The sequence below is a fragment of the Papaver somniferum genome, chromosome 2 (assembly GCF_003573695.1).
Source record: "Papaver somniferum cultivar HN1 chromosome 2, ASM357369v1, whole genome shotgun sequence".
In the NCBI taxonomy this organism is placed as follows: Eukaryota; Viridiplantae; Streptophyta; class Magnoliopsida; order Ranunculales; family Papaveraceae; genus Papaver; species Papaver somniferum.
Genome location: NC_039359.1, coordinates 127074624 through 127090632, shown reverse-complemented (window position 1 = coordinate 127090632; position 16009 = coordinate 127074624). Strand labels below are relative to the sequence as shown.

The 16009-nt window shown below is 35.4% G+C and overlaps 2 long non-coding RNA genes across 6 annotated transcripts; both read right to left on the bottom strand.

The window, feature by feature from the left end:
* Positions 1-463: 463 nt before the first annotated feature.
* Positions 464-3415, bottom strand: LOC113349072. 3 transcript variants are annotated; one of them, XR_003359938.1, is made up of 6 exons: positions 2643-3415; positions 1449-1570; positions 1241-1323; positions 1002-1086; positions 750-877; positions 464-638 (listed from the first exon to the last, which is right to left on the bottom strand). It is a non-coding gene; the product is annotated as an uncharacterized LOC113349072 (long non-coding RNA). The 3 variants fall into 3 exon arrangements; XR_003359936.1 differs by having other exon boundaries at positions 464-877; XR_003359937.1 differs by having other exon boundaries at positions 464-877; positions 2655-3415.
* Positions 3416-8314: 4899 nt separating this feature from the next.
* Positions 8315-14092, bottom strand: LOC113349071. Of its 3 annotated transcripts, XR_003359935.1 has the most exons (8): positions 13857-14092; positions 11728-11863; positions 10718-10869; positions 10361-10483; positions 10176-10267; positions 9804-9854; positions 9039-9656; positions 8315-8661 (listed from the first exon to the last, which is right to left on the bottom strand). It is a non-coding gene; the product is annotated as an uncharacterized LOC113349071 (long non-coding RNA). The 3 variants fall into 3 exon arrangements; XR_003359934.1 differs by having other exon boundaries at positions 10176-10483; positions 10712-10869; XR_003359933.1 differs by having other exon boundaries at positions 10176-10483.
* Positions 14093-16009: the final 1917 nt, after the last annotated feature.

Genomic DNA, 16009 nt, shown 5'->3' with positions numbered 1-16009 from the left:
AACCATGTATACACATTTAGGTACGGTTACTCATATCTAAATGAAGGCACATTTCATTTGTGTGCAAAAATCCAAGACGATCTAACGGCCGAAAGATATTGGCTTGACTCTAATCAAGTTTTCATCTAACAGTGAATATTGAATGCTTTGTTACCAAGGTAACATTGATTGCAAACCTTGATTTGAAGACTATATAAGGGAGAACTCTAGCAACTGGGAAACTTAATCCACACACCTCATGTGTGATACTAGTACAACCGTTGACACGGTGGGAAGGCCGACCGAAGAATTTTGACGAAACGACGCCATTATGTGATTGCAGTTTCAGAGGTTTTTTTTTTTTAAAGAAACGTTCAAACAAATTTTAATATAATTCTAATTAGTAAAACAAAATTGAATTAAGTTGATAAAATAAAATAAAAAATCTTATATTCAAATCTTTAGAGATTCTCAACACCAACTCCCTCTCTCTCAAACTATCACTCGCTAGCTAAAGTAGTTACAATCCTAAACTCAAAAGCAACATACTCCGAACATAAAAATGACGAGCAAAAAAAAAAAACAAGGCTCAAATAATCCTCAAAACCACTAACTACAATTCTCAAGTGTGAAGAACCTCATTCCCAAACGAAAGGAATCTGCTATTAAAATAAGAAAGGTTCAAGGTATGGAGCTAAGAAAACTAAAATATCTTTTCAACTATTAAAACAAAATTAGCTCAACATAGAAAGCAAGGTTCGATAGAACACCTTGAGTACATGAGAAAAGACCGGCAAAAAATATAAGACATTACTGCACCCCTCATTCCCAACTTGCAGCTGGAGGGATGATGCCGCCGCTGACTCCAAAGATGCATCCACTCCTGCCGCAGGAACAACTGTGAATAAAAAACAAACAGAAGTAAGATCCCAGCGTCATCACTACAATACTGATGCCAGTAAAAACCTGAAACCAACTAAGAGAGTGATGAGTATGTACAGAAGACTGTAAAGAAATCCAACCTGTATCAGTCCAATCCCCACCAGCAGCAAGGGCTGGAGCAGCAACTGCATCACCTCCCCGTTGGACGTCGCCAGCCGTCTGATTCTGCATTAGTTTATAGCACAGACAAAGTTGGGAAAAAGATTTATACCACATTCATGAGACTTGATTCTGCCCAGTACACAAAAAACAGACGTTTGGAAGACGGGAACTGGAACAAGAGAAATAAATGAGGATGAAGCAGAAGAAGAAACTATACCAAGAGCTTGAATCACGTAGAACTTATTATTATCATCTGAGAGATTTTGTTTGGTTCAACATTGCATCATAGATTTCACCTCCCTGTATAAATATGAAGCAAAACAATTTTGAAGCCATAAGTAAATAAGAACCAACAGTAAAAATACCCCATGCACCATATCAAACAATGACTTCCGACAATAAAGAACTGCAACTGGATTACTTACATGCTCCAATACATGGTAGTTTGTCTTATATTGGTCAGGGAGATGCTGATCCAAAATCGCAGCACCTTTTTTGGCGGCTTTAACCAACTTTTCCTCTTTCACCTCACTCACTTCTCCTTTATCTAAAGCCATCACCATATTCATAAATTAAGAAATCCCCAAATTTGATCCAAAAAACACACACGCAAAATTGACATTGATTTTGAGTCAATTCAATGTATGACACACACAACATTTTTGAATCAAATTGCAATCCATCTTTCTATACCTAAGAAAACACAACCGCAATTCCATATCCACAACGAAATCAACAAACATCGAATAAAAAATTGAAACAATACCTTGAAGCAAACACAGCCCCAAGTTATTACATCTCATGCATATCCATTGCAGAAAGAGATATTTTTGGAGTACCAAGTAATACAGACACTTCGATGTCACTCATATGACCACCAAACTCATAAGATACAACAGAAAAATGTACACGGTTTTGGTATCAACTCCCCACTTGTGATGCTACTACCCGTAAGCATTTCAAAAAGAAAAATCACGATATATTATCCAAATTAGAGAGCTAGGCAGGTGTTGTGAATTTCAGGGAAGAAAAAACATGAATTTGCAAGTACCTTGCTTCCAGATATCTTGCTTGTAAGTACATGCAAATCCTTGTTCACAAAGGTCTGGCTCCTCCTTAATTAGGAGGTCCAATTTCCTCTTTATCTATTGACTCCACAGATGCATAGCCATAGGGAATCATAAATACAGAGAAAGTTTGTTATCTTAATCACTATCTTCGTAATGCTTTGACTACATAATTTCAGGAGATTAGGTGTATCGTTGTTTTGAAGTATGGATCATAATAGAGGAAATATTACTACTCTATCTGGCAAATGCATTAATACAAGGATTATAGCATCTCAATAATGAAAGAATAATGTCATTCAGTAACTGCAAGCCACTCTTCTCAGTACTTGCTCAGCCACAAAATAACAGGAGAAGCTTCATATTCCCTGCTTGTAACTCTAATCTACCAAAAAACTAACTAAACTAAAAAATGTAACCTCATTATTGATAAGTAGTGGATAAAATCAATCAAGTTTGATACAAACACATATTCGTATGGATGTGGAATAAATCTAACGAAACAATATTAGAAAAAAAATCTAGTACTGAGAAACTAATAATTACTGTTACCACTGCATTTACATTTGTTCACCGCAGTTCACAATCACCAACAGCCATCTGAATCTTTGCTAACACCCAGCATTTCATTTTCTTCAATTCACATCTCAAGAACCTCCATTCATCAATCTCTGTTACTGATTGCTTCTTTTGAACTTTCTTCATCTAATATCACGGCTTCTAGCCATCCTGTGTATACCCATCAACATCAACATCTCCATTCCCTTTCACAACTTCATCCAGCACTTTCAAATCTCAGATTCAAATCAAAACCCCACTACAGGTGCTCGAGCTCAGCAAGCCATGATTCAAACTCAAACCCTGAATCCATTTCCATCTCAGATTCGACTTTTCCTTCTCTGACTTAATCATGGCAAACAACCACCAGAGTCATCTTCTACACACCCTAAATTCCTCCATCTGAACCTAATCACCCATCTCAGCAACTCAATCAATACCACCTTCTAATTTCTCGATTGGTTCTCAACCCATGGTAACAGTAACACCAATTTCTTCTTAGATTCTCAATCTATCTCCTCCAGATTCAACCATATTAGTTCAACTCCTACGAACCCTAATTCTTCAGAAACAAAACCCTAACTCTTCACTTGAAACAGCAACGACCATTTCCATTCTTCCTGTTATTAATCGATGGCAGCATTCACATATTCTACTTCGAATCCTTCTCAATTTCTATCTTCAATCATCTTCCATTAATCTTCTCTGTCTCGATCTCCTCTCTCGGTTTCATGGCTGAAGAAGAAAGAAAAACGAAGAAGGGGAAAGAAAAGGAAAAAAGAAGAAGAAGGAGGTGGTCGGGATTTGATCCTGCAACCTTTATGTCACTTTACCTACGATTTTACTAAACTGTCCCTCAATAATTAAAACATTTCCAACCTCCGTGTCCTTTTTTCTGCCCCAGAATTTTACGTGATTACCCTTTATTTTATGTTGTATTTACACTAGTTTTAGTGAGAAATGGAAACATGTAGAGCATTTTTGGTTTTTCAGCATGGACCATTCTCAATCTTTTTGTGGTAATTGATCACTTAGATTTACAAAAAAGTGGTCATATAAAGGTCCTTCCTCGTTTCGCTCGGTCGGCCCAACTAGTTACGACTAGAGTGAATTCTCCTTTAACCTTAGGTTTTCTCCAAAACTCTGTAGGTTAACAACTTGAAGACTTCATTGGGATTGTGAAGCCAGAATCAACTATTTTCTCTGTAGTTGCGTGTTCTGATCTTACTTTCTTATATCGTATTGAGTACTATCTTCGAGATTTATCTTTGATAGGTAAGATATAAAAGTAGTCACAAAGCTATTCGTCTCATTCTTTGTGATTCCACAATATCTTGTTTCGCTTCCATACGATTAAGATTATTGTGAGGCGATTGATATTATTAGGTTGTTCTTCGGGAATATAAGTCTGGTGTATCAATTGGTTCCTGTTTACCTTGATTTATCAAAAGATGGAACAAATTTCGTAGGTATTTCTGTGGGAGACAGATTTATCTATTACTATAGACTTTTCATTGTGAGACATATTTGTTTATCAAGTCTTCGACTTTGGGACGTAGCAACTCTTAGTTTTGGGTGAGATCAGCTAAGGGAATCAAGTGCATAGAATCCGGCGTGCTTCAAGATGCATAAGGAACACGGATGTACCTTGATCAGTGTGAGATTGATTAGGGCTCAACTACATTCCATTCCGAAGTTAATTTGTAGTAGGCTAGTGTCGGTAGCGGCTTAATACAGTGTGGTGTTCAAAACTGGACTAGGTCCCCGGGTTTTTCTGCATTTGTGGTTTCCTTGTTAACAAAACTTCTGGTGTATGTGTTATTTATTCTCCGTATTATATTTTCTATATAATTGAAATATCACAGGTTGTGCGTAGTTCAATCAATTAGATAATCCAACCTTTGGTTGTTGATATAAATTGACTGACACTTGAACATTGATTTTTGGTACCATTCAAGTTGTTTCTCATATTAATCCGTCTCACAGATTTCAATCTGTTCGATTGCAGATTGATTTGAGAAACCGAGACATAACTCTTGTATATATTTTTTTGATTGAGTATGGCTGTCTAGTTGATTCTCTTGGAATTATATTGGAGTTAGTCCATACATATAGCCTAAATGAAATATTGGTGTGGTTGTTCTACCCTGGTTTTATCACATTTAAAAGTCATTCTTTTATAATATGAAAAATTCATTGATTAAAAGATAAATGAGGATTTCTGGTGTAACTTAACAAACTAATTAATCATAGCAAATTCATTTTGTATCATTTGTTATTTATTTTTTTAGCTTTTATATCACGAGACGTGTATTTGGAAAGTACGAAGAAGAAAAACAAACCCAATGTTCAATTTCCTATGAATCATCTCTTCATCATCTTGTATTGCTCTTCAAATCTCAGATCGAACCCATCTGCTACATTTATAGATTAATTTCTCAAGTACCCATTCCTCCTTTTATTCTTGCAGTAAATCCCCACCTGACATCCATCACTTCAATCTCCTATTCTTTGTAGAAAGTACCCTAAATCAACCATCATTTTTGATTTATCCACAATCTATTAATTCTCAGCATATTTGATTTTAAATATATTGGGTTTCCTAGATTAAGAGTTTACTTACATTACATTGATTTTAAATATATTGGATTTCCTAGATTAAGAGTTCACTTACATTACAAAATTGTTCTCGAATGTCTGTCATGGAAGGATGGGTGAGATTGATTAATATGTGCATTTGGATATGTTAAATGGAAATCCTTTTGATAGTTTTATTTTCCATGTTACCATAACTGTATTCATATATGGCATCCTAAATAAGAGGGAGGATCCATGAACACTATCATACATGATTCACGCCATTTTCTTCGCAAAATCCAAACGACAATGAATTTAAATCTAATATTTTGATAATATGTTCCTCTTATAAGACTCTATATATTTCTACCTAAAATGAATACAATTCGAGATACCAAACCTCACCATCTACCGATTTTAATTTCAACCGTTAAAAGTTAATTGTTGATATTCAAAGGGGTAAATGGTGGTGTTATACATCTCGAGTTGTGCTCATTTTTTGTAAGAATGTATAGTCTTAGAAGAAGAACGTATCATCAAAATATTAAATTTAAATTCATTGTCATTTGAGTTTTGCGGAGAAAATAACGCAAATCATGTATGATAGTGTCCATCTAAGAGTGTTCATGGATCCTTCCTCTTAAAATCTAAAACTCGCAAGTAAATTAGCTAAGTATATATAATATGAAGTTTATATTGCTTCAATCTTAACAGGACACTGACTACTTCAATCTTAACAGGAAGCCGATGAAATTGGCTACAATGCTCCTGAAGAGCTTTATTAATCTTATCCACTCTCGTTCGATAAAATTTCAGATTTGACCAGTGGTGATCCTTGATTCTTCAATATTAAAAAATAAGAGATAGAGAAATAAAAGCATGGAAGACGAAGAAGAAAAGAGAACAAAGAAAAAAAATACTGCTTTGAAACTCGTTTTTTTGTTGTTGTTTAAATAGAATAAATAGAAGTAAATAAACATTTAAGGTGTAACATCCCTGTTAAATCTCAGCTAACGACCAAAGATGTACTCCCAAATCTCCATCACATCTCAATAATAATTCTTCCTATCCCCTACCCCCCAGTACCACCTTCCTAACTAGCATACCAATTGTAAGACTCTCTATATATTTCTACCAAATATGAGCAAAATTCGAGATACCAAACCTCACCATCTACCGATTTTAATTTCAACTGTTAAAAGTTAACTGTTGATATTCAAAGGGGTAGATGGTGGTGTTATACATCTCGAACTATGCTCATTTTTTGTAGGAATTTAGAGTCTTACAAGAAGAACGTATCATCAAAATATTAGATTTAAATTCATTGTCGTTTGAGGTTTGCGGAAAAAATGACGCAAATCATATATGATATTGTCCATCTAAGAGTGTTCATCTTCCTCCCTAAATAAAAGCTAAAACTCGCAAATAAATTATCTAAGTATATACAATATGAAATTTATATTGCTTCAATCTTAACAGGATACTGACTGCTTCAATCTTAACAGGAAGCCGATGAAATTGGGTACACTGCTCCTGAAGGGCTTTACTCATCTTATCCATTCTCGTTCGATAAAATCTCAGTTTTTCCTGTGGTGATCTTTGGTTCTTCAATATTAAGAAATAAGAGATAGAGAAATAAAAGCATGGAAGACGAAGAAGAAAATAGAAGAAAAAAAAAAACTGCTTCGAAACTTTTTTGTTTTTGTTGTTGTTCAAATAAAAATAAATAAAAGTAAATAAACATTTTTTTCTTTGGCAAATTAAATTAAAACAAGAATTTCTCAATCCTTAGGCTAGGCAGCCATCCGAATTGTTTCGTCCAAGAAGTGGTGACAAGCTCCACATCGTTACAATCAATACGATACATTACTAAACTTGTAGTTAAGAGTAATTCAAGAGTATAAAGCACAGTTTGGCTAAGTTTGTCTGTGTAAGTGGAGGTCTAGATTTATCCTTGGCAAAGATAAATCTTCGGCCGGAATTGATCCCATCAAACACAAGTGCGTGTGTATGGCTTTTGGTTTTTAAAACGCTCCCCTCTCCGAGTATTTCAATGGAACTTTCATCTCAGTCTCATTCATATAGTCTTTTGAGTTTCCTCCTCTTCCGCCTTACAGATAATGGTGTTTGAGGTAATAATATCATTCATATACTCTAACTTTACCTTTGCTTTCGTAACAAAAAAAAATGACGGTAAGGAATTTTATGTTGTACTTTGGAATGCGATCAACAGTTCTAATTTCAGTTCCAAGGGAACGAGGGATAACTAGGGTTTCAAAGTTGTAAACAAGAATTGGTATATCATTTTATTTTTTTTTGACTCTTAAAAGGTTAAAATTTTATTCAAAATTTTAATATCATATCATCATCTTCTTATTTGGCTGCAATCAATGCCTCTTCTTTATTTTCTGGGTTCACTTAAGATCCGTTATTTTCGTTGATGCTTCTTCATCTACTTCCACTCAATATACACCCAATCGGTTACTTTATTAATGCTTGTGTTCTTTTTTCTTTTCAGTGGCATCAATTCATTTGTTCAAGAATTCTTTAGTTTATAATTTTCAGTACATTTTCTATTTGGATTGATCCTCAAATAATAAATAAAATTGTTGAACTTGAATTTTGATAGGTATTACTAAATTGATTCAAGGGTTATCGGAATTCGATTTTATTTTGAGATAGTGGGTTATATGAGAAGATAATGGGTTATATGAGAACGATTTTCTTAGTGAGTATAGTTTAAACATAGAACCTATGATGTTGTGGTTTTTTTTTCGTCCTTTTGAATGCTGAACTGTATGCTTTACATTTGATTCATTCTAAATATAGGTTAACATATATACTTGATTTTATTTTATTTTAACATGTATATATATATATATATATATCTTTTTTTATAATTAGGGACCCCAAATCACCACATGTCGCGCTCATAATTAATCTTGCATCTGGTGAAGCCACATCAGCACTAATTTCCCTGTCATCGATATCTAATTGGCCAGTCATTCTAAGAGGCACTACTTACTTGGCCGCTTTCCATTGGCCAAATTCAAGGGATACTTTCATTTAATCGCACCAGAAAAAAAATAGGTCAATAAAAAATGTGCCTCTTCACATTGGGTCTTTCAGGATCAACGAAATTTCACAAAAGGTCGCAACCGTTGGATACTAATTTGAGATACAGTCACCATCTCTAATAATTTCACAGGTTTCGGCAAAAATAAATACGCAGACTAACCAACTCGACTACAGAAACCTCAGTTTGCATTCCCAAATCCCTGAAAAATGGAAAATGGCAAGAAGTGACTGAAGAAGCAAGACTTGGGGGTGCAGCAGATCCCTACGTAAAATGTTCATCGCACTGTTACTGTTCTGTGAAATAAAAGATCCAACGGAAATGTGGAGCAGACAATGGAGAGTACTATCCAAAGATATTCTGCATGAACAAACAAAACAAACAGGTAACGAAGATCTTGAAATCGATGATGAACAACTCGAGTACTTGGTTTTAGTTGAAATAGAGAAATCAATGACCCTGATCAACAGGTATTGATCTGGATAACAGATGGGTGGTTCCGTACAACGGAAACTTGATTATGAAATACCAAGCACACATTAATGTGGAAATATGCAACAAAACCCGGGTCGTCAAATATTTGTTCAAATATATATGCAAAGGAAAAGATATGGCAGTTGCGGTAATTGAAGAAATCTAAAAAAAAGATTCAACAGTTCCTGAGGGTGAAAATTCCTCAAACAGAGATAAACAAAATGGCAAGGTGCAAAAAGTAGATGAAGTCAGCAACTACTTACATTGTCGCTACGTATCGGCCTCAGAAGCAACCTGGCGAATATATAACTTCGAGATCCAATTCAGAGATCCGAGTGTGGAGAGGTTGTCTTTTCATTTACCGGGTGAACAACAAATCATATTTCGGGACAACGAAAACTTGACCGCAGTGTTGAATCGAACAGATCCGGAAGAAACAAAGTTCGTATAGTGGATGAAGGCAAATAGAAAATATAAAGATGCAAGGGAGTTAACTTATGCAGAATTTCCAACAAAATGGATCTGGGACCAGACTAAAAAGAAGTGGTCTAGAAGAAAGTCGAAGAGAAGAATTGCAAGGCTATATCATGCACATCCAACATAGGGTGAGAGATTCTACCTGCGTTTGTTGCTCAACATAGTAAAAGATCCACGTAGCTTTGACGAAATTAAGACTGTGAATGGATTTGTTCATCCAACATTCAAAGATGCATGTTTAGATTTTGGTTTGCTGGATGACGACAAAGAATGGCACGAAGCAATGGAAGAGGCGGGAACTTGGGCATCCAGTAAGTTATTACGTGAAATGTTCATAACATTGCTACTCTTTTGCGAAATTACAAATCCGGAAGAACCGTGGAACCGACACTGGAGACTGTTATCTGATGACCATCGGCAAAAAAATATTATTAGGAGATGAAGATCTTGAGATCGAAGATGAAGAGCTCCAAGAATATGTTTTATTCGAAATTGAGAAAGCGATGAACCAAATCAACAGGTCTCTCAAAGAAATCCCAAAACTCCCTTACCCGAAAATGACTCTTCATGCCCAGAAAGAAAACAGACTCATCCGCGAAGAACTGCAGTATAACAAAATAAAACTTTCTGAATAATTCTTACGGTACCACAAAGGACTTAACATTGAGCAAAGAAAGGTATTTGATGCAATAACAGAGGCAATAGAAAATAAACAAGGGGGAGTTTTTTCGTCTATGGAAGCGGTGGCACGGGAAAAATATATTTGTGGAAAACGTTAGCAGCCAGTTTAAGATCAAGGTTCAAAATCATTTTAACAGTGGCTTCATCAGGAATAGCATCACTATTACTACCAGGTGGGAGAACAACACATTCAAGATTCAAATTACCCCTACAAATTCAGGAGAACTCGTGATGTGACATACCGAAGGGAAAACATTTGGCAGCATTGATGTGTAGGGCAGACTTAATAATATGGAATGAAGCACAAATGATGCATAAACATGCATTCGAAGCACTGGATAGGACATTGAGGGATCTGATGAGTAAGCCGACAGACATATTCGGAGGAAAATTGTAGTGTTTGGTGGAGATTTTAGGCAGATATTACCGATCATTCCCAAAGGAACTAGGGAAATTATTGTTGACGCAACGATTAATAGGTCTGACCTTTGGAGTCATTTCAGAATCTTCAACCTTACTGAGAATATGTGACTAACTTCCGGAGTATCGCCTGAAACAAAAGAAAGAGAAGAATTCAGTAAATGGGTACTAGATCTTGGGAATGGAAATCTACCAGCAATTTCACTTAATGATATGGAAGAGCCATCTTGGATCAAAATACCGGATGAGTATCTGATCGCCCCGGATGAGGACTGCGTGAAATAGATCATGTCTGTTATATATCCTAGCATATTAGACAGATATGGGGATACATAATACTTAAGTGAAAGATGTATACTCGCACCAACTAACGACAGCGTAGATGAAATAAACGACTTCATTGTCTCGACAATTCCAGGAGAAACACATAATTTCTTGAGTTCAGACAGCCTTAGCCCAATTACGGGATCCGTTCAAGATCAAGATGTCCTGTATCCTACTGAATTTCTTAATTCCCTGCAATTTCCAGGCATACCAAACCATAAGTTACAGCTGAAAGTTGGAGTTCCAATTATGCTACTACACAACATAAATCAAAGTATGGGTCTTTGCAACGGAACACGGTTAATCATAAAACAAATTGGCAAGAGAGTTATTGAAGCACATATCTTAACAGGGGAACCACATAGGGTCGCGGGTTTACATCCCAAGGATAATAATGTCTCCCACTGACACAAACTTACCTTTCGTACTAAGAAGAAGACAATTCCCGGTTAAAGTATGCTTTGCTATGACGATCAATAAGAGCCAAGGTCATACCATAAAGAATGTTGGGATTTATTTGCCAAGACCGGTTTTTACTCATGGCCAGCTATACGTGGCAGTATCAAGAACAACATCACGGGAAGGTTTGAAGATTCTGATAAAGAAAAGCGGTGAAGAACCAACAGGATGCACACAGAATATCGTGTATAAAGAAGTGTTCAATAATTTACACTCAGGTAGCAGTCTCCCTTGCAAACCGAACTGAAATATTATGATCTAGAGTATTATCTAATCAACATGGAATTACGTGTCATGCAGATGTAATTCAGGATGCGGAGACCTCAGTATCAATGGAAGGGGAAACTTGAAGGAAAAAATGTGCCAGGAACGCCTATAACGAAACTAAGCGTAAATATCACTACTAACGTCGAGATTGGTGGACTACGGTTCCATTCCACACCAATATTATATTTCTTAATACTGTAATCCACATTTAAATAGATTTATTATTCAAATTAGACAATAACTGTCATATTTGATCCGACGTAATAACACAAGTTAGTGTAATCATCTATATGGCAGAATTGTGATCAAAGAAGTATAGTTCACCTCTCTTAAATTGCTCCAAGAAGAAGGATTGCCAGTATAATGTTTGGATATCCTTGGTCTATTGTCACCAAGTGAATAAAAGCTTTAGTAGTTCTAAGATAAACCTGCTCTTGCTCCTTTGAGGCACTGGATATACCTGAAAACATCCCATTGTTTACACAAACTATTACAGTCCCAGATAAAACTAAATATTATGATTCTAATACAAACCAAAACCGACATTGCATAAAAATTGGCATTTCCATAAACCTGTAGATCTAAGAGGCCACCATTAGCAAGATATGAAAACAGCTATCTACAATTCTGTAGAACGGAAAACTTGATGTTCTGTCATTGTAATTAACACAAAAATTACACGAAGAAACCCTTAGCTTCTTCAAATTGTGAGTTTATGGAGTTACATAGAATTTTAGTGTTGAATCCTTGAAATTTTTCTCAAAATGTATGCCAGGCAAAGATTGGTGCACAACATGAACTGTAATACGAATGCTACAATCAATTCAACCAGAGTTACCACAATATCATTCCAACAATTTGAAATTTATAATTCCAATTATGTTGTAAGCATAAAAGAGTCGGGACCTTTCATACATGTGCTTAAAACCTTTCATACATGTCAAAAAAGAGTCAGCACCTTTCATATAAGTCAAAAAAGATTTAGAACTCCTAAATTCTAGGGGACACATACCAACCATCGTATCCGTAAAATATATCCGATCAGACGTATCGATTTAAACCTATATATAGCATGGACGAATCCAAAACTACCTATATATTTGCAACCATCTTTTATTCTGCTTTATGTTTGATTCACAAAAGAAAAATCATGGAGACCTATCCAATTTCTTACAAATAGTGGAAGTTCGTTTTCAAAAGATCTCTATGGTCACACCAGAAGTTTAACGTTGGAGATTGGGTGGAAGTAAGCATTAACGAAGAAGGGTTTTTCGATTTCCATTACAAAGCTAAGATAATGCAGATTTTTGAAGAAAACGTTGCAGTGTGATACTACACTGTATTAACTGATGATGAACAAGGCCTACTTACAGAGGTAGTTCACATACCAATTCCAACCCGCTCAGCCGATTGAAACCGTTTTTGATTTTCATGTCTCAGACATAGTAGACGCGTTTTATAATGATAGATGGTGGTGCATATGAATTATAGAGAAAAGAAATACTACCTACTATGTGTATTTTAAAAGGACACAGGAAATCTGTTAAGCATACAACGGAGTTAGTCAAGAGACCGAGTAATCAGTTCCAGTCTTTAAAATCAAATCAAACTCCTACGTAATCTGAGGAGTAGTTATCTTTGGGTTTTGAATAAGCTTGAGTTGTAACAAACTATCACGGGGATAGTCGTGAGAGAGTTTGAGAGATTTTAATGTATTTAAATCTCCAGGGATTTAGAGGGAGTGTATGGGAGTCTAGATAATTTTGGGGAGTTCAACCCTAACTCCCCAGAAATCTCTTGTTTTTTGAGAGATTTGGTTCAAGCACAAAAACATCATTAAACTCTCTCAAACTCCCCCAAAATCCCCCAAATTGTAAACTCCCTAAGCTTCTAGTGTTTTACGACTAACAAGGAGTTTAAGAGATTCTATTCAAATCTCTCACCACTAACAGGGAGTTTAAGAGATTTGGAGGTATTTGTAGAAACTCCCTAAAAATCTCTCACCCCTAACAGAGATTTTAAAAGATTTTGACAAACTCCCCCACGAATAACAGGGGATTTGCCAACTCCCTAGAAATACATCAAAATCTCCCACGACTAACACCCTGTATGTAATCTCTTTTGAGTATAAATACAACCCAAAGTCTCCACAAAGTTTTGTGGAAGTCATTCCTCCAAATATCTGTTCCAAGTAAATCATTGGTCGGTAACTGCTATCGACTGAGTTTTGTTGTTTCGGTTTGATGATATACAATGCTTAACATTAGAACCTACATATTTGTAATTTTAGTTTAATTTTTGATTTCTGAAACATGTATTATGTAAACTTATGAAGAATCCCTTTAAGTTTATGTAAACTTATGAATTACCTATATCCAAAGTACTGAATGAAAAAAAATCTTCAGATTTAATGAATTTGGATGGAACATATATTAGGGTTCAGACAAAATTACCTGATAGGATGATTTCTGAATTCTAGTTTTCGATACAACAAATTCCCCAAGAATATTACCGCCTTCCAAATTCGCAGAAAATTGATTTATTGATTTATGGAATCATGGGAGAAAAAGGGGAAATTTGGGGTTTTAATGGGCGAAAGAAATTGTAATTTTCATTTCGCACCCATTAATGGTGATGAATACATGGATTTAAGAGCTGTGGGATCAATGGGGATGAAGCTAAAAACTATTTTGTAAGAAACTTGGGTTGTAACCATAACATAAGAAATACACCATAAAACAAAAAGAAGAAAAGGGCAATTAGTGGACCCGGGGAGTGGCTAACCTTCCGTGCGAGAATATACATTAACAAGGGTAGTACCGTAGTAGACCAAAAAAAAAAAAAAAAGGAAACAAACAAGACCTGCTATCTCATATTTAATCCAAATACTATTTACAACAATTTAGGTGGATTATTCAATTAACCTACGACTAATTGCCAGCTTTATTTAATCTTATATTACTGAGTCCTTTTTCTTTGAGAAAAGTCCTAACATGTATTTTACGTTTAAAACATCCATCTGAAGTTAATAATAAACAAAATCAATTTCCCTGTCATCAGAATATATGAGCAAATCCTCGTAAGAATCGCGACAAGTCTTCTATTGGATAGCGCTTGCGAATTTTTAAGTTTCATGTGCGTTTTCTATGACGCCCTATGATAATGCTACATTTTAAGCGCCTACAATATAGGTCCTTTCGAAACATCCGGTGCGTTTGTACCGGGTTGGATACTTGTATATATATATATATGTGTCAGTAGTTGAAATCTTTTATGTGAATTATCAGCGGAGAAACATATCTCTGTTTGATGAAAAAATGTTCTAAAATGTAACTCGGTGATGGATATTGTAATTTCAGGGTCCTTAACAATAAAATTAAATGAATGATAGTCTAGGTATTTCCTGAAAGGTGCTGACCAATGTAGGATCAGAATCTCGCAACAATAACATCTTAGGGAAATTATCAACAACATGACACAACTGCGTCGCAGAACAATTTTAAAAATGATGTAATAAACGACATCAGCAAAAATCATGAGAAAGATATGATGATCCTGCGAAAATTAGAGAGTTTGCGAGATTAACATTTGTAAGGTTGCGAGAATGTCGCAAGCCATATCCGAAAATAAAGGACAGATTAGCTGTCATCCACTATGTATTTCCCTATAAATAGTCGTTCAACTGAGAAGAGGGAGAGATCTTTTTTAGAGGAAGAAAAACAAATAAGAGAGAGAAAGCCTAGAGCAGAGGTTATTCTTGATTCTTTTATCTTTTCTTGTAAGAATATTCAAAGATTCATTAATAAAATTAAGATTGAAAACCTAAAAAATGAGTTGAGTATTAATGAAATCATACGAGGGGTGTAGTGTAGGATTTCCTGCAACTACATAATGGCGCTAGAAACAGGGGCTTCAACATCGAAAGTTGAAGATTATTGTTGAGATTGTTCAAATCAAGAAAGTGATTAAATAAATCAGTGAACCAGTTAAAAGAAAAATGATTAGAATCAATAAAGATGACAAAAGATTGGAGTGTAATATGATAATCAAAACGATGGTTAATGAATTCCATGAAAACATCAAAGGAAGAATACATAAACGAAATTTTGAAGGAAGGAAGGAAGGTTGTGGCGGTAGAAAAGACATTACCCTTGAAAGATTGGAAAAAGCAAAAAATTACATTCATGGCGGCAGAAAACCAAAAGAAAATTTGAACCATACATCTCCATTGGTTATTACAGTGCCTATTACGCGAAAAGAGAAGGAGACAACAACAAAATCCACGGGAGAATGGATATTAAGCAAAACTTTAATCGATACAGGAAGTTCAGTGGATATAATATTTTATCATGCATTCCGGGGAATGGGATTTAAAGATGAAGAAATGTCCAGTTCAACATATTTTGTTCATGGCTTTGGAAAATCCACAACAAAACCTAAAGGAGAAATAGTGGTACGAATTCCACTTGGAGAGATCGAAACACACGTAACACTACGCGTGGTAGATATGGAATCACCGTATAATATGTTGTTAGGAAGCCCATGGATACATGCGATAAAAGCTGTAGTATCAACGTTACATCAATGTATTAAATTCCCCACACCA